This window comes from Rhincodon typus, chromosome 26 (assembly GCF_021869965.1).
Source record: "Rhincodon typus isolate 14 chromosome 26, sRhiTyp1.1, whole genome shotgun sequence".
NCBI classification, from domain to species: Eukaryota; Metazoa; Chordata; class Chondrichthyes; order Orectolobiformes; family Rhincodontidae; genus Rhincodon; species Rhincodon typus.
Window position 1 is genome coordinate 10,828,966 of NC_063357.1, and position 19,202 is coordinate 10,848,167.

At 41.7% G+C, this 19,202-nt stretch overlaps 1 long non-coding RNA gene across 1 annotated transcript in view; it reads left to right on the forward strand.

Annotated features, from left to right (window-relative positions):
- Positions 1-18,799, forward strand: part of LOC125486191 — a 32,947-nt gene extending 14,148 nt beyond the window's left edge. The window contains exon 3 of the long non-coding RNA XR_007264879.1: positions 18,698-18,799. This is a non-coding gene — a long non-coding RNA (uncharacterized LOC125486191). The remainder of the gene's footprint in view (positions 1-18,697) is intronic.
- Positions 18,800-19,202: the final 403 nt, after the last annotated feature.

Consider the following 19,202-nt stretch of genomic DNA (forward strand, 5'->3'; position numbering starts at 1 on the left):
TGGAGCAGATAGGTGGGAGAGAAGACAGACAGGTCAAGGAGGCAGGGCTGAAGCTAGTAAAGGTGTAGGTGGGGGTGGGGGTGGGGGTTGGTCAGTGAGGTGGGAGGAACGGATAGGTGGGAGAAAAGACGGACAGGTCAAGGAGGCGGCGACGAGCTGGGCTGGTTTTGGGATGAGGTTGGGGGTTGGGGAGATTTTGAAGCTCGTGAAGTCCACATTGAGACCATTGGGCTGCAGGGTTCCCAAGTGAAATATGAGGTGCTGTTCCTGCAACCTTTGGGTTGCGGCACTGCAGGAGGCCAGGATGGACATGTCATCCAAGGAGTGGGAGGGAGAGTTGAAGTGGTTCGTGACTGGGAGGTGCAGTTGTTTGTCACAAATTGAGCATAGGTGTTCCACAAAGCGGTCTCCAAGCCTCCACTTGGATTCCCCGATGTAGAGGAGGCCACACTGAGAGCAGCGGATACAATATACCACATTAGCAGATGTGCAGGTGAACATCTGTTTAATGTGGAAGGTTTTCTTGGGGCCTAAGATGGGGGTGAGGGGGGAGGCGTAGGGGCAGGTGTAGCACTTCCTGTGGTTGCAGGGAAAAGTGCCAGGGATGGTGGGGCTGGTGCAGAGTGTGGAGCAGACAGGGGAGTCATGGAGAGAGCAGTCCCTGTGGAAAGCAGATAAGGGTGGGGAGGGAAAAATGTCTCTGGTAGTGGGGTCAGATTGCAGGTGGCGGAAGATGATGCGTTGAATCCGGAGGTTGGTGGGGTGGTACATGAGGACGAGGGGGGATTCTGTCTTTGTTGTTATTGCGGGGGGGGGGGGTGTGAGGGATGAGTTGTGGGAAACACAAGAGATGTGGTCGAGGGCGTTTTCGACCATTGTGGAGGGGAGGGGAAGTTGCGATCCTTGACAAACAAGGACATCTGGGATGTCCGGGAGTGGAATGCCTCATCTCGGGAGCAGATCCGGAGGAGGCAAAGGAATTGGGAATAGGGGATGGCATTCTTGCAGGAAGGTGGGTGAGAGGAGGTGTATTCTAGGCAGCTGTGGGAGTCAGTAGGCTTGAAATAGACATCGGTTTCCAGGTGGTTGCCAGAGATGGAAACAGAGAGGTCCAGGAAGGAGAGAGAGGTATTGGAGATGGTCCAGGTGAACTTAAGGTTGGGGTGGAAGTTTTTAGTAAAGTGGATGAACTGTTCAAGCTCCTTGTGGGAGTACGAGGCGGCGCTGACACAGTCATCGATATAACGGAGGAAGAGGTGGGGGATGGGGCCAGCATAGCTTCAGAAGAGGGACTGTTCCATGTATCCTACAAAGAGGCAGGCATAGCTTGGGCCCATGTGCATCGCATGGCCACCCCCTTTGTCTGTAGGAAGTTGGAGGAGTTGAAGGAGAAGTTATTAAGGGTGAGGACGAGTTCAGCTAAGTGGATAAGGGTGTCAGTGGAGGGGGACTGGTCGGGCCTGCAGGAGAGGAAGAAGTGGAGGGCCTTTAGGCCATCTGCATGGGGAATGCAAGTATATAGGGACTGGAAGTCCATGGTGAAGATGAGGTGTTGATGACCAGGGAATCGGAAGTTTTGGAGGAGGTGGAGGGCGTGGGTGGTGTCACGGACGTAGGTGGGGAGTTCCTGGACCAGGGGGGAGAAAATGGAGTCGAGATAAGTGGAAATAAGTTCGGCGGGGCAGGAGCAGGCAGAGACGATGGGTTGATCAGGTCAGTCAGGTTTGTGGATTTTGGGAAGGAGATAGAAACAGGTGGTGTGGGGTTGGGAACGATAAGTTTGGAGGCTATGGGTGGGAGGTCACCTGAGGTGATGAGGTTATGGATGGTCTGGGAGATGATGTTTTGGTGTTCAGGGGTGGGGTCATGATCAAGGGGGCGGTAGGAGGAGGTGTTGGAGAGCTGGCGCCTGGCCTCGGCGATGTAGAGGTCAGTGTGCCATACTACAACTGTGCCTCCCTTGTCCATGGGTTTTATAGTGAGGTTAGGGTTGGAGCGGAGGGAACAGAGGGCTGCACGTTCTGCGGGGGAGAGGTTGGAGTGGGTGAGAGGGGTGGAGCGGTTGAGGCGATTGATGTCTCGACAGCAGTTGGAGATGAAGAGTTTGATTAAGTGAATAGGCAAAAATATTGGCAGACTGTGTGTAGTGTAAGAAAATGTGGGGTTTTCCACTCTATCAAGAAGAAAATGAAAGCAGAATATTATTTAACTGGAGGGAGATTGCAGGGTGGTGAAATACAGAGGTTTTAAATGAATCATAAATGTTAGTATGTAGGCACTGCACATAATTAGGAAGGCAAATGGAATGTTGTCCTTTATTGCAAGGACCATAGAGCATAGAAATAGGGAAGTCTTATTAAAATTACTCAGAGCATTGGTGAGAGTGCAGCTGAAGGACTGTGTACAGTTCTAGTCTCCTTTCCTCCTGGAAGTAATTCAGAGAAGGTTGACCAGGCTGCTTCATAGAATGACGAGGCTGTGGAAAGGCTAAGAAGATTGGGCCTATGCTTACTGGAGTTCAGAAGAATGAAAGGTGATATTATTGAGACATAATTTTATGAGGGGGATTGACATGGTAGATTTTGGGAGAGTGTTTCCACTCATGGGAGAGCCTAGAACCAGGGGCACAGGTTCTAAATGAGGCTTAAGACAGGGATAGGGAGGAATTTCTTCTGTCAGAATCTTTGGGAATTTTTAACCCAGAGGTAGTGGAGGTTGGGTCACTGAATGTATTCAAGGCTGAGTTAGACAGATATCTTGAGGTTGGTTGGCTCACCGAGCTGTTTTGTTGTTCCACAGACGTTTCGTTACCGAGCTGGGTAACAGCCTCAGATGAAGCGTTGGTGTGTTTTCCCGCCTGGGTTTTAAACTCTGGGGTCCGTTGCGATGGATTGCCTCACTTCCGGGTTTCCTCTGTAGTGGAATGTACATGGGGTCGAGTTCAATGTGTTTATTAATAGCCTGCTTCGTGGAGTGCCACGCTTCCAGGAATTCTCGTGCTTGTCTCTGCCTAGCCTGTCCCAGGATCTTGGTGTTGTCCCAGTCAAAGTCGTGGTTCTCCTTGTCCATGTGGATTGAGATGAGTGAGTATTGGTCATGTCTTTTTGCAGCCAGTTGGTGTTCATGTACTCTTGTTGTTAGTTTCCTTCCTGTTTATCTGATGTAGAACACTACAGCATGGTTACCCAGCACGGTAACGAAACATCTGCGGAACAACAAAACAGCTCGGCGAGCCAACCAACCTCAACACCCACAACCCGAGCTACAGATCTACTCCAAAACCTTATATACAGATATCTAGTTGAGACTAGAGTCAAGAGTTAGCAGGGTTGAGCACAAAATGTGGACTAAACGCCACAATCAGATCAGTCAGGATCTTATTGACCGGCTGAACAGGCTCAATGAGCTGAATGGACTCCTACTCCTATTTCTGATCATCTTATAAACTCATGAAGCTGGAGGAGGCTACAGAGATAGGGAGGAATGAGGCCAGGGCCAGCCCTGGAGTTTGGCCACCTAGGTGAACTATGACATTGCTGCCTCCTCTCCTGCCCCAACTCAACATTAAATATAGAGAAAAATTAGGAGTTCGAACTTTTTCTCTCATTTACTTGGCAAAGTGAAGTGTAACTTGGTGGTCCTTAAAGCCTAGTGCTTAGGTGACCACCTAATTCAGATCAATCCTGCATGAGGCCATGGATAGATTTTAAGACAAAGTTGAGAAGTGAAAATTGAGTCATTCTGAAAGCAGGAGTTAATGTAGATTAGTGAGTTCAGGTAGGAGAGTTACTGGGACTTGGTGCATCTTACTTTATGGGCAGCAGAAGTTTGGACAAAGTTAGATGTATGAAGTGTAGAAAATGAGAAGCGGGCCAGGACAGCGTTGAACTACCTGGAGGTATTAAAAGCATCAATAAGCTTTTCAGCATCAGATGGGCTGATGCAGTGACGATACTAATATGGTAAAAGTAATAGACTTGGGATGGAAAGGATTAGGGTCAGAATCTTAGCTCAAGATCATATATGTTGCCATGGTAATGGACAGACAGGAAGAGGGTGAAATAATTAACAAAGGAGCGGAGGTTGTGACAGGTGCCAACACTGTAATTGGAAGATTTTTCTTTCAAATAGCAGCTGTTCAAAATGATTCTGCTATTTTGTTTATATCTCCTCTAAGATCCAACTTTCTTTTCTTTACTTGTCCCGTTATCATCCCTGTTTGCCTTGTAGTATCATACACCTTTTGTCATTTTTGAAAATCACTCTTGTCTTCCACTCTTCCCAGATGCCCCCTTTTTGCTATTTTCTCCCTGCACACGTTCTTTATTTCTGTACTTACTCAAAACCTGTTACATCTCTAAGTTTTCCTGGTACTGACAAAAGGCCATTGACCTACATTAACATCCTCCCTCCACAGAGGCCTGCTTGCCCTGCTGAGTATTTGTAGCATTTTCTACTTTTATTTCTGTTCCATTGGTGCTGGGTTCTACATTTCTTTTCTTGTCTTACACAAAATTAACATTGCTGCATTGTCTAACACTTAAATTGCAATACAATCTCATATCATAGATCATAGAATCCCTACAGTGTGGAAACAGGCCCTTTGGCCCAAGAAGTCCACACTGACCCTTGGACCATCCCACCCAGACCAATCCCCCTATAACCCACACACACCTGAACACAATTTAGCATGGCCAATCCACCTATCCTGCACATCTTTGGACTGTGGGTGGAAATCGGAGCACCCAGAGGAAACCCACGCAGACACGGGGAGAATGTGCAAACTCTACGTAGACAGTCACCCGAGGCTGGAATCGAACCCGGGTCCCTGGCGCTGTGAGGCTGCAGTGCTAACCACTGAGACACCGTGCTGTCCATGTATCCATTCCACTACTGAATCAGTATGTTTCATTTTATTGCTTTGCCTGATATCCTTTGACATCACCATAGGCCAACACATCAATGAGGAAGAAGTAAACTAACAGGACTCTGCTGGGGATAGAAGAGATTTCTTTCCTTTATACTTTTGTGGCATGTGGGCTTTGTTGCCCATCCTGAATTGCCCTTCAACTGAGTAGCTTGCTACGCCATCTCAGAGGACAGTTAAGAGTCATCCACATTACTCATCACCATCATCGATGGTCCCTCGTAGATGAGGATGACTCTCTTCCACTCTCATGGTGAGTCTGTAGGTGGCTGCACAGACCAATATGGCTACTGCAAGCTCTGTTACATCTGGGGCAGAAGGTCGTCATGGGAAGGGGTGGGTAGGGCGTTGGTGTGGCATCGTACTCCTTTCGCTGTTTTTGCCTGGCTTCCATTTTATCTGGATGGCAAGTCTACAGGTGCCTGACATCTTCCTGGATGCTCCTCCTCCACTTTGGACAGTCTTAGGTCAGTGATTCCCAAGTGTCAGTGGGAATGCACTTTGCCAGTGAAGCCTTGAGGGTATGACTGAACGCTTCCTCTGTCCACCTGGGCCTCACCTGCTGTTTCGAAACTGGAAGTAGAGTGCCTGCTTGGGGAGTCTCGTGTCGGTGCGGACGACATGCCCAACCCATCATTGTCAATCAAGGGTGGTCAGTGCCTTGATGCTGGGGATGCTGGCCTGGTCGAGGGTGTTGGTGTTGGTGCATCTTTCTTCCCAGCAGCTTCGCAGGATCTTGCGCAGGCAGCACTGGTGTTACTGCTCCAGTGCCTTCAGGTGTCTATTGTAGGCAGTCCACATCTCAGAGCCATATAGGAGGGCTGGAACCATCACATTACTAAAGGCCTGGAGTCACATGTAGGACAGATCAGGGAAAGTCGGCAGATTTTCTTCCTTAAAGGCTATTAGTGAACCACATTTTTTTTACTAGAAGTGATGACAGTTTCATGATCACCTTTATTGAAAGCAGCTTTATAGTTCTTGGTTTATAAACCACATTTAAATTCCACCAGCTACCACGGTCAGATTTGAAGGCATATTCACAGAACACTCACATTTCAGGTCATTGGAAAGGAGAATAGATTGAAGGCAGGTTGCAATAAGGTGTTTACAATGACAGAGGACTCCAAGGTGGGACTTCTGAGGTTGGGGGTGCTAATGGAGATTTTGAAGGGGATAGAGTCAGTATTTCATGATATGAAATTATTTAGAAGATTTACTGGTCTCAAGGCCAGGAAGAATAATTGATTGGTAGACATTCAATGGTAATGGGTATGAGGGAGCAGAGGGTAGATCTAATTGATCTCAACAAGTTATGGGGAAAGATAGGACAGGAACAGCACAGAGATTGGGGTTGAGATTTAGGGAGGTGGGCATAGAGTGTTAAACAGATGATCTGTAATGAAGAAAATATACTGTAGGCACCCTGACTTCCTGGATTGGAAGAGCGTGGTTATTTGTGGAACATAATCTAGCTGCTGTGTTCCCAGTGCAGAACTCAGGTGTTACTCACATACTCTGTTAACATATTCTATTACTCTTGCACTCCGTTGGCGCATGCTGTTACTCATGCACCCAGCTACTCACACTCCGTTGGCGCATTCTGTTACTCACGCACTCCACTGGTGCATTGTTACTCACTCACTTGGTTGCTGCACTCTGCTACTCACACTCTCCATTAACACAGTCTGGTACTTGCATACTCTTGTCGACTCACTCTATTACTCTCACAGTCCATTAACACATATGACACACATTTCATTTCTGTTATTCTTCATGCGGTTCATATTCAAAAATGGAAAGCCTGGCAGAAGTTTTTATTCTTTATTAATGTATTCAATATTCTGAAGCTAATTGTGATGCTCATATATTGCCCTGGGTGAGATTACTGAATATTACATAAATGAAGAATTGAGGTTGTGACCTTTCTAATCCGTGTAGTTCAGTTTGCATGTTGTACTGTTTAATGAAAGTGAAAGCTGTTCTTAAGAATGATCTAATCTGTTCTGCAGATCAGCACAGTCAAATGTGGGTAGTTCAACAATACTGGACAAGTACATTAATGTGTTTTCACAAACAACAACGCCAGTATTATAATCTGCTTGTGATTCTGACAAACATTTATGGGCTATTCCGTTAGCTCACCACTTTAAAAACATCAGTTGCCATGTGTCTAATGATTTGCTCTGAGCTCTGGATTTCATTCTCTGACTGGACTTTGTCAAATGTTCCAGATTATTACCTAAACACGTCACTGAGCTATCACTGACTGAAACCATATGGGAAGGATAATCTGACAGGAATGGTTCATTCAGCACACTGTATTGATTTATAGGCAGCATTTGAGGATTTGGCTATAATGAAGAATGCTCTTGACAATCTGTTGTTCATCCCACTAGACTACATAAGCAATGCAATAATGGAGATCTTGAATTTGGTTTGCAGTTCTGAAATTATAGTAAAAATAAAAGTAATTTGAACATATTTCTCAATGCCTGTCTGTGCAACACAATACCATAACTCAACTGTTCCAAAGCCTCTGCCAAAGTAGTTTTATTTTAAATAAACCACTAGAAGTTACACTGAGGACAGTTGAGGGGACCCATGAAAAGGCGATGAGTAACTTTGGCCCATCAAAGTTTAGAGTTTGAAGACATTACCTCTCAGCTTGACATCTAATTGTATGTTGAATCACTCTAAAGTCCTCCTGTTATCCTGAACACATTATCCAATATCATATTTCAGTATTGTTCTCTAGATGCAGCACTGTTGTTAGAGTTGCCTGGTGATGGGATATTAGACCGAGGCCACATCTTCCAGTTCAGCTGAATGGAAAGCAAAACCGCACACTGCTATCTGACAAAACGAATGGGAGCTCTCCAGGTGTCCTGCTCAACTTTAGGTGCCATCCATTCATTGACTCATTCATCAGGACAAAGCCCTAACCATTGGAGCCAACTGGCCTGGTTTAAAATTTAAACAAAGCTCTGCAGTGAATCAATCAGAAATAATGGGTGCATTCGCCATGGCAACATCTCAACCAGAGTCCACTTGCCAACCAATCAGTACTCTCCTATCACACAGTAGTAATACTGGTCTTCTCCTTGAATTGGTATTCTTGCACGTTGTCCTGATGAGTGAAACACAGAAACTTTCAACAAAATGTATCAGTTTTGAGAAAAAGAATTGAATGACATTTTTCTTACTTTAGCACTTTGGAGTTGTGTGGGGGGGGGGGGGGGGGCGGTGGGTGGGTGGAATCTATACATGATCTGCCAGCTAATTGATACGTTCTGCCTATCAGAGAGAGGATATTGGGAATTTAGTGCAGGAGTGTCACAGTATCAAACCTGCATGCTATTGGTATTCCAATGTTCCAACCAGAATGATTTTATCCACATTAATTTTTTTGCTCCAGGACAAGGAGGTGAGCCTTGAGAACTTTTGCACTGTGGTAAACCAATATCAACATTAAAAATATCCTCACATAAATATAGTGCAGGGTAAAGCTGTCTCCAGTTTATGCCAATTCAATATCTTAATGGTGTTTTTTGGGAGAATAGTCTGACTGAACCATTGTGAAATATCTGTTGTCTATCCTGTTGTATTGTTTGATTAACTGCACCAATTTGTGGGATGTTCTTTCTGCTGTGGCCATTGTAGTCATGAATGAAAGGACTGGGTCTTACCAAAGTCATTTCATCCTACAGGACTCTGTATCAACAGCGAGAGCTGACTATGAATCTAGATTCTGGAAGTAATAAATGCATTTGTTGATATATTCTGTTTGCTGTCCCACAAAAAGATACCTTTGAATCACATTCATGACAAATGTTATAAATTTATTCCATATTAGTCACTTCTTTCAGTCTTTGACAGAATGAATTTTATATTTAACTTTTTATAGCACAAGAGTTTATACAGAAAGTGGAGACAATTCTTCTGTACTGATTCCACTTTTTTTAAGATTGAGCTGTGTCATGGGATATGAGAGACATGCACAATGTATAGAAGGTACCTCAAATCCACAAGAAACATGACAAGCAATGCCTCTGAAAAGTCCTGCAAATCCGTTAGCAAGATAAATGCTCCAATATCAGTATCATCTCTCAGGCCAACAATTGAGGCACTGGTCCCAGTCAGTCAGCTGCATTAGGTGGGCCATATTGTTAATGTGGTTTACACAGGATTTCCAAAACAGATGTTCAACTCCAAGTTGTATCATGGCAAGTGGTTATTAGGAAGGCAGAGGAATGCTTCAAGGATGTCGTCAAAGCCTTGTTGATTTAATGCAAATATCTCCCTTTATCTCATGGAAATCTCCTGCTTAAGATGGCCCAAACTGGAGAAGATCTTGTAAAGGTGCCAATCACCTTTAATGTTTTCAATAGGCCCAGATGGGGGCCAAATACAAACAGTGGAAGGAGTGTGTGAAAACCTGAGCATCTAAACCAGACCATCACAACCAGCCTGCTCCTCAAACATCACCTTGTCCCACCTGTGGCAGGGTATGCTGATCCACTATTGGACTGTTAGTCAACTCAGGACCCACAACCTTGGAAGGGAACAAAGTCATCCTTGATCCTGAAGGTTTACCTAAGAAGCAGCAGCTCATTTAAATCAGCAAGAGGAAATGTTGAAGAATTTGCTTCACATTGTGAATTTGAGTATGTCCAGCCTGCTGGAGACTCCTGAAGCAAATGGAACAACATGTTTGAACAGATTCACCAAAGTGCCCAGCTACAACTCTACAAAATATAACAAGCAGTGTGGATCCTGTTCCCAGTGAAGATTGCTTTTTGAGTGGGTAAGTAATGAGAATTGGTGAGGCGCCACATACTTGAAACTTTCCTGACAATAACTGCTTGCGTGAGAAAACAGAACTATGGCCAGGAGGAGAATAGGAAAGTACTGCTCCTTTGATCTGATGTTGGCTCAGACACATTCAGCCACCACTTTAGAGATTCCTCTTCATTATTTGTCCACCAAAAGAGATGAATAATTTGTCACACTGAAATCTGAATGCACTTTGTGAGTCTTAGTTTGGACTGTAATGATAATGAAAGTAATGCCATTGAGTGTTCAAGTGTAATAACTAAAACACCAGAGGACATTTTTGAAGGAATCAGTTCTGAATTCTCACTTTCTAAGACAGCTATAGCACTCTTTTCATGTTACTGCTGTTTGCTACCAAGCCAAGTAGGACCAAGTTTTAATCCCTGGTTGTTACTAAATTAACTCAATCCATATGTCTGAATTGGGTACTAAGATTCTACGTACTGGGTGGTGGCTAGTGGGTTGTAAACAAAGATCTGGAGGCACTTTGCTGACACCAACGGATGGTTACTGGGGAAGGGGAGTCAAAGGGAAAAACAGCATAGACTTGCCTTGTGTGGAACATTCATGACAGCTAAGGATTCTTTTTAAAAAATCAGCAACAAGGTGCATTTTAATAGCATCTCCAAAGTAGTATAATGTCTCGAGGTATCAAACACAATTTGATACTACTGTAAAGTAGGTAGAAGTAAAGTCACCACTGTCCTACCAGACTATAGGGCTGCCCTCTCATTAGAGAGAGATGACTTGTGGTTGTTTAACCTGAGGGTCATCATGCCTCAGGCGAAGGTAGAGGTTGAGAAGAAAAGATGTTCATGGTAACCTCAGCTCGTGCAGGAATTAAACCCATACTGTTGGCGTTACTCTGCATTGTAATCCAGGCACCTAGCCAACTGAGCTTACTAGAACATAACAAAAGAGGTAAGAATAGACATTGGACAATTCTCCCCTTGAGTTCAATTTGCCATTCATTAAAATCCTGACTGAACTTCTATCTCAGCAACATCTGCACCATCCCATATTCTCACAGTATCCAAAAATCTGTCTGACAGGAAAATATTTCAATGACTGAATATCCACAGAGTCATACAGCATGGAAACAGGCCCTTCGGCCTAACTCATCCATACTGACCAGGTTTCTCAAACTAAACTCGTTCCATTTGCCTGCTTTTGGCCCATATCCCTTGAATCTTTTTCTATCGATGTATCTGTCCAAATGTGTTTTATATGTTATAATCGTACCTGCATCCACCATTTCCTCGAGCAGTTCATTCCACATACAGATCACATTCTGTGTGAAAATGTTGCTCCTCAGGTCCTGTTAAATCTTTCTCCTCTCACCTTAAAACTATGTCCTCTAATTTTGAACTCCCCTACCCTAGGGAAAGATCTTTACAATTTACCTTATTTATGCCCCTCAACCTCCTACTCTCCAGGGGAAAAAAATGTCCAAGCCTATCCAGCCTCTCCTTCTAACTCAAACCCTCCATCCCTGGCAACATCCTGGTAATTCTTTTTTGAACCCTTTCCAATTTAATATCCTTCTTATAGCAGGATGACGAGAGCTGTACACAGTACTACAGAAGTGGCCTCACCAACATGATGTCCCAACTTCTACACCCAATAGTCTGAGCAATGAAGGCAAGCATGCCAAACACCTTCATCACCACACTGTCTACATGTGATGCAACTTGCAAAGAATTACGTACCTGAACACCTTGGTGTCTCAGTTTAACAGTATTCTCCAGGGCCCTACCATTACCTGTGTAAGTTGTGCCCTGTTTGTCTTACTAAAATGCAACACCTTACATTTATCTAAATTAAACTCCACCTGCCACTCCTTGGCCGATTGGTCCAGTTGATCAAGATCCCTTTGTACTCTAAGATAACCTTCTTCACTATCCACTAGTTTTGATGTCATGCTGTTAGTAAAGAATTCAAAATTTCACAACAGTTTGCATTAAAAGAGATCTCATTTCAATCCTTGAAGGGTCAATCCTTATCCCGAGACTGTGACACCCTAGTCCTTGATGCATGAGCTGGAATGAATCATCTTTACCTCATTGCCCTTCCCGTTCTGAACAAGTTATACCAGGCTCAGAATGGCAGTTTGTGGTGTCAATGGTAGCCTTGACTTCACTTGACAAAAGGACTACGCTCCGAAAACTTGTGATTTCAACTAAATCTATTGGACTGTAACCTGGTGTTGTGTGACTTCTGACTAGGCTCAAAATGTTAACTCTGTTCTCTCTCCTCAGAATGCTGCCAGACCTGCTGAATTTCTCCAGTATTCTCTGTGTTTACTCCTGACATTCAATGAATGGGTTCAGAATGAAGTTTGGGCATGTTTTTGATTAGGCATAACCAGATCCATGAACAAAGTTCTCAAGTTCATATTTGATTCTCAAACATCCTAACGTCATCACTTCAAGGGGTGGAAAGGGTTAAAATGCCATCAGGACCCCCTGTATGTTACCGCACCATAATTTATGGATTTGGAGCCCAGTGGGTAGGTGTAGCCTTAACACCACTGTCTTTGGCAATGGATAAAGTGGGAACATGATAAAACAGAGCAGGCAAGGAGTCATTCCATTTCAATTACTGTTTTCCTGACAATGTGAGAGAGTTAAAATCTCCCAAGTTTGTGATCAGCAACCAAATATAAAACAAGCCATACCTCACAAATGACTAAGAAATTCATCAACCGAGAGAGAATTACGGCAACTGTTGGCCACATTTTCATCATTGTACTGCTCAATGGGCGATTAAAGTTGATTGGTGTTGCTTTTGAGTTTTTAATAACCAATAGAGTTATATCCTGTTTAGAATGTGATATAAACGTGTAAATGAATCTTCTTTATTGAATCAGAAATAGGTTTATATTTCATGATGAGAATTCACATAATGAGTGTTAAGGAGCTGGTAGACTACGACAGCCACTTCAGGCAAGCTCAGTCCTGTTTGGGAAGATCCAGTTCTCCACATTTCGACACTGTCCTCCCCCGGTAAAATCTGACATGCCTCCGGAATGTTCTGTAGGCGACATCAGCCTTTTCTGAACAAGTTTTCTTTCAGTTGTTTGCGAAATATTGCCAGACATAAAAACCCCAAACATCTGAATAGCTTACTATGGTCTGGCTTTGCTGATGAGTCACTCCAGAATACTACATTGAACAATGACCCTTGTCTGTCAGCCCTCTACCTCTGACTTTGCAACTCTTTTATTACGTTACAAAGGTGTTCCTATAACATGGCACATCAGTTGATGATCTGACTTTGCCTCATTCAATATCCACTGGTGGCGATGCTGAAAATGGTTCAGGCAGGAGAGAGCTAGTGCCCACTTTCTCTGCAAAAATTCTTGACTGCAAAAGCAGAAGCCTGAGTGGTTTTGATTTTCTCCCAATTTGTAAACAATGGGTGAAATAGCTCCTATGAATAGAGGAAAAACTTCTGACATAACATTTGTAAACTTCTTTTTCTAAGTTTGGTACACCAACATCACTGTCTGGTTTACTTATTGCTCCTCTGCTTGCAGACTAGGTTGCGTCTGGTTCAAATTCTCTGCACAATGTCAATTTAATTGAAATCTGCCTTACAACACTGGGCTCTGTAAACCTGAACTGAGAGCTCCATCTGCTGGTTATTGATATAACCAGATGTTTATCTTTTCCTGGGGATGCATAGTATCTATTTTGCAAGCTCTTTGCAAGTGAAGTTTAATGCTTGGTGATTTTGGATTGGTCATCAGGATTGAAAGCTCTCCTTGCAGTTTTGGACCCTCAATCAAATCCATTTGGAAAATAAACTTGTCAGTTTGAGGTTTTTCAACTGAATTCATAGTATATAATTGAAATGCTTAGTATATGTTTGGGCCTAAACAGAATTCAAAGGCAGACTGGCATGGGTAGAATATTTTGATCTGATTTTGTAAAGGACGTGCTTTCAAATCATGGATGTATGAGGATGTTACATACATGCATGATGCTCTGTCATTCTATACATGAAAAGCCTTTGATGAAATTGTGGACGATTGGACCAATACTTGGCTAGGTTATGGTGCATCTGTAAAGTGAGCAACTTATATTTAGGAGGCACAGTGAACAGAAGAAAAAAAGTATCTCCATAAATTGTACTTTGCAAGTATAAAAATACCTTAACGCAGTCCTGTAACACTGTCAGTGCATGATGGATACTCCAGTGTGATTCATAGAACATAGAACATTACAGTGCAGTACAGGCCCTTCGGCCCTCGATGTTGCGCCGACCTGTGAAACCAATCTGAAGCCCATCTAACCTACACTATTCTGCAATGATGCCGAGGTATAGCTTCTGGCACTAGAGGACTCTTGATGAGTGTGGCAAATTTCAAACTGTAAGCCTAAGGAGACTGTATTGATCAATAAGGCTAAGAGAACAAGAGATAGATGATCCTGTAGTGAATCAGTAGGTAGTGTAGGCAGAATTTAACAGTACAACTGCATGGATAGAAATTATCCTGGCACTTAGAACCCATGATAAATACTCCAAGTTATGCATATAGATAATATATAATTACAAGGGAGGTATATTCAGTTTATAACTCGGATTTCAGTTGAGCATCTATGCAAATGACAGGAATACAAAAAATACTTACAAAAGTGTGATGATTCTGAGAGTTTCACAATTCACTGTAAATGGTTCAGTGTTAAAATGTAGTGCAGTGAAAACTTAAATACCAAAAATTCTAGGCTTGATCCCCAAAAAATTCACAATGAATGGCAATCGTTTAAAGGAATAAAACAGCAGAGACGTGAATTCAGAAATACAAATCTTTAAAGTGGGCAGATGTTAATAAAAATATAGAAGTAGAAACCATGTAAATCTTTGATTTTGTAAGTAAGGCAGCCAATACAAAAGCAAAGGGAATGCTTAATGAGACACATCATTTACTAGGCTGCAGTTAGTGTACTAAAGCCAAAGTATACATTTATAGGAAGCATACCAAGGGGATCCAGAAGAACTTTCCTGGGATGATATCAGAAGCTTGGAGACACTGCACTTCTTTTAACCAGAACAATGTTAAAAGACATGACTACTTGTCAAATTCCTCTCAACTTTAAAAATATTCCTCAAAAGCCTCTCTAGTTTGTGTACCTTCAGTCTGCTCCCCTATCCATACACAGCCTTTCCATTATTCTCCTTTCTCCTTTCTGTTTTTGTTATCCATCTGCAAATTATTCTGATCCTTCTCAGTTTATCAGAAGTGCCACGCAAAGATGAGTAGTTGCTGTCAATTAAGCTGTTGCCCATTTAAGCCCAATCATGCTAGAGTAAGAGATACCTTGTCTTGTAACCCAAACACAGTATTCAAATTCAATGGCACTAATTAAAGGGATGGTAGTGATGTTTGCTCCAAGATTCTCCTGTATAGACCTTTACATCATAGTTCTGCCACAGATGGGAATTATTGAGTTTGGTAGCATCATAGCTAATGAGGCTGCACTGCTGCCTTCAGAAAAGAAGAGAATTATTTAAAAAGCAACAGCAATGCAAACAATGGCCTGACTTTTGCAGTTTGTAGCAAAGTGACAGCATTTGCTACTGAACTTGAAAAAAATCTGCCCCATAAAGATCTTACAAACTAAATTTGAATCTAGTGCCAGGTCAACAGGATATCCAGGTGTGTAGCAACAGTAAACCAGAAAGTAGTTTGTACTGTATAACCTACACTTTTTAAGTACCATTTTACAGAGAATAAGTGATTGTCAAATATAGGTGATATGAAGATAGAAGCTGAAAAAAAATTATAAAAGTATTTTAAGAATGTAGATTTTTTAAATAAATCGTAATGGGTAAGTTTAACTTTCCACAAATATAAAACTCATTTTTCAAGGCCAGATGGGAACTCAGTACAGCACCGTTGACATTAAAAAACCCAATTAGACTTCATTCAACAAGACACGTTTTCCAAGGGTTCTAACAGCACAAGAACAGTGTAACAAGGCAAAATCTCATTAGTCAGTGATTTTAACGGGTTTCATTTTACAAGGGCTTTAGCAACATACTATGGAGAAACATCGAACCACTGACAACAACTTTTTGATTTCCACATTTAACTGCCTTTGCGTGAATTGCTGTCAGTTTCAGAATAGTAATGATGGTGAATGCTAACAGCTTAATCATTACTACCACAAATTCCTGGCCATTTAATACACCATCAACACTGGTCACTACTTTTACTGCTGCAGACAGAAGTTTTCCGTTGTGGTGTCAAAATATTGACACCACCCAACAGGAGGCATGATTGTCTCTCCACAGATGTTGCCAGACCTGATGAACTTCCCCAGTAATTTGTTTTTAATTCAGTTCTCCAGCATCCACAGTATTTGAGATAGTATTAACCACTTATTGGGAACCATTTTCATATCTCTTCACTCCCTTTTTTCAACTACTTAACCAACAAATTCTTCAACTTTGACAGTCTTCGTAATGATACATTTCTCTATGTATCTGACATGTCTGGCCCGCTTCATGTTCTAACTTTCCTTGACTGTAAATCTGTGCTCCCTTATGCCAGACCCCTCAATCACCGGAAATAATGTAATTATAAATATTTTGCCCATTCCCTCAATTTTAAAGAAGTGTTCCAAAGCACCTCAATTGCTTCTGTTCTAATGAAAAATCAATTTTTCAATGTCTTTCTTCATATTTGTCTGACTGTACACTGGGTGCCATCTGATTGATTATAAATTAGTGTCTCAAAACCCTTTGTATGTCATGAAACTCAAAGTTGCACTGTTCCAACTCTGTGGACCCATATTGCCATTATCATAGTAACACTGAATATAAAGATACTTGTTATTTAAGATGTTCCACATTCAGGACATAAATTATTCAGTAATATGGCTATTTAAACCACTACCTTCTATCAGGTTCCTTGCTATATCAACATACAATGTGTTCAACAAGAGTGTGTTTCATTTTTGGATGTTATTTTTCTGGATCCTGAATGCACTTTGTGTCAAAGTGCACTTGACAAATTGATATTAAAAATGCATATTTCAGCAAATGTCAGCTTGGTTCACTAGTAACAGAAAGTATAAGCCTTCACTCCAGGGAAATAAGCATACTATTTAGACCAAAATGGAGGGAGCATGTGATCATCAGAGCTATCACCTTTAGGATAAGATGTTAACCAAAGGATCCGTCTTCCGCCTCAAAAGGGTGGGAAAAGGTTGGCATGTGTTTCTGAGGTGTATGTCAGGGGATTGTTGATAATGTAATGCTGCATGTTCAAGACCTGACAGAAACGTTAAGAAAACATGTAGGAAATAAGTGAGGAAAGAAGCTCTCCAAATGCTCCGGTCTATATTACTTTTTCAACCAACCCCCCCACTTCCCAATACCAAGTGAAACAAATTAACTGATTATTGTCATTATTGTTTGTGGCTGAATGCCATTCAAGAAATTCAGACAACTAATGTCTCATAGAAAAAAGAACATTTGAGTTTATCTCACAATGCATGTGCTAGTCTTCATCTAAATGTCTGACACCAATGGAAATGGTAACGGTTTTGAAGCAGATCACTCATCATCCCTGCCCCTTGACCAGTTGGTATTAAGGTCTTGACAAACTATTCTGGATATGACTGCTACTGTGGGAGTACAGGATACTGTGGCCAAAGCACCTGTTGACTATTCTCTCTAACAGGAATTGTACTTTTCCTTCACACTATGCATCCTCTAATCAAGGAACACCACGCTGGGATTTGTGAAACTACTGCATCATGGTATCACCTCAAACAGTGCTCTACATTTGAGGAGTGTGAACTCCTACTTTACCCCAATCAAAAAAACAACTGTTCACCAACTGTGGGATATTGTTACGTAATTTGGATACTGCTAACAACGAAATGTGTGCACCATCTATAGCACATTTTTCAAAGCAACAGTCCAGAAAACACACTGTACAGGGATTATAAAAGTTAAAATCCTTCAGGTATTAGTATTGGTTATGATAAGTTACCTCTATTCATAAGTGTGTATTTAAACATTTTACATTTGTATACAAATAAAAATACACAAAAATCAATGCGAATTTCCTGCATATGCACCACTTCAGAAGCATCAAATGAAGTAACAGAATGTAGAACATGCACAATTGGGCAATACAACAGTAACCATCAAAAGATTTTGACTCTCCTTTTTTGTGTTTCACTAAAGCTTGGGAGAGTTTAATTGATCTCAGAATATCACACAGCTTGGCCTGGTTCCAAAATTTAAAAAATGTTCCTCATTGACATCCTATCATGTAAGGGACTTATTTAGTTAACTGCCCTTTATATTGGGTAATTAAGCTTTCTTTGTTCACAGATTGATATTTGTCACATTGCAAATTTTCTGAACAGGAAATTAGATTGAAAGCCCAACCTATCTTTCCATCTAATTCATATGTATACCAAGAGATCCAACATCAACTCTGAACTGCATAAATATATATTTCCATGTTATTCAACCAAAGATGAACCTTTCCATCTGTTTTGATTAGCAGGGTTTAAAGCAATGGAAAGAAGTTAAAGATTTTACTCTTTTGCAAAGATGAAGTATTGCATATTTTCATTCTCTCACTTTAAATTCATATTAACTGGCTTCCCACTTTGCATGATTTTGCTCCTGTCAGCCAGGACTGCTGGGCAGTGTGTGCCATAAACTTGGCTCTAGAAGGGATTAATTTTTACTTTGGGGCCAACTGATAGATAATGAACAGATTTTACAGAGCTGGTTTGCTATTTATGCTAGTTCGTTTCCCTCCAAAGGGAGATCTTGACTTTTCAAAGTTTGGTGACTTGGATGAAAAGCAGGAAAATCTGTTCCATGGAGACCACTGAGGGCAAATGCTTGAATGCTCCACCAGTACAATTAATAGGTTGTTCTAAATCTTCTTAAAAACAGACAACACACAATAGTGGAGAAAACTGCCAGAAAGCAATACTGGATGAGTATGTAGTACATCAAACTGATCGACACGACTGGAACAAAAGATTTTGGTGGTACTATTGTAAGTATATTTAATATGACGCGGGGATTATGTTGTGGATTTATCATGGCCTAACTGGCTAATAATGAAGAAATGTCATTATTTTTATTTTTATGCTTGCTTTTAAGGGGATACTATTCTGATTTAAAAAAAACATTCAACAATTATATGCAATAAAATTGTCAAGTGGAAAAACAGATCAAAATGCAAGAACACAAATGAACAAAATTATCAGCACCTAACATCACTGAAGTCAATAGCTTAATCTCATGGTTCTTTCTCACACCTATCAAGAACAAAAAATTAAGTATTAGTTATTGTGTAAATAAAAATCGAAAGAACTGCAGATGCTCTAAATCAGGAACATAAACAGAAGTTGCTGGAAAAGCTCAGCAGGTTTGGCAGCATCTGTGAAGAAAA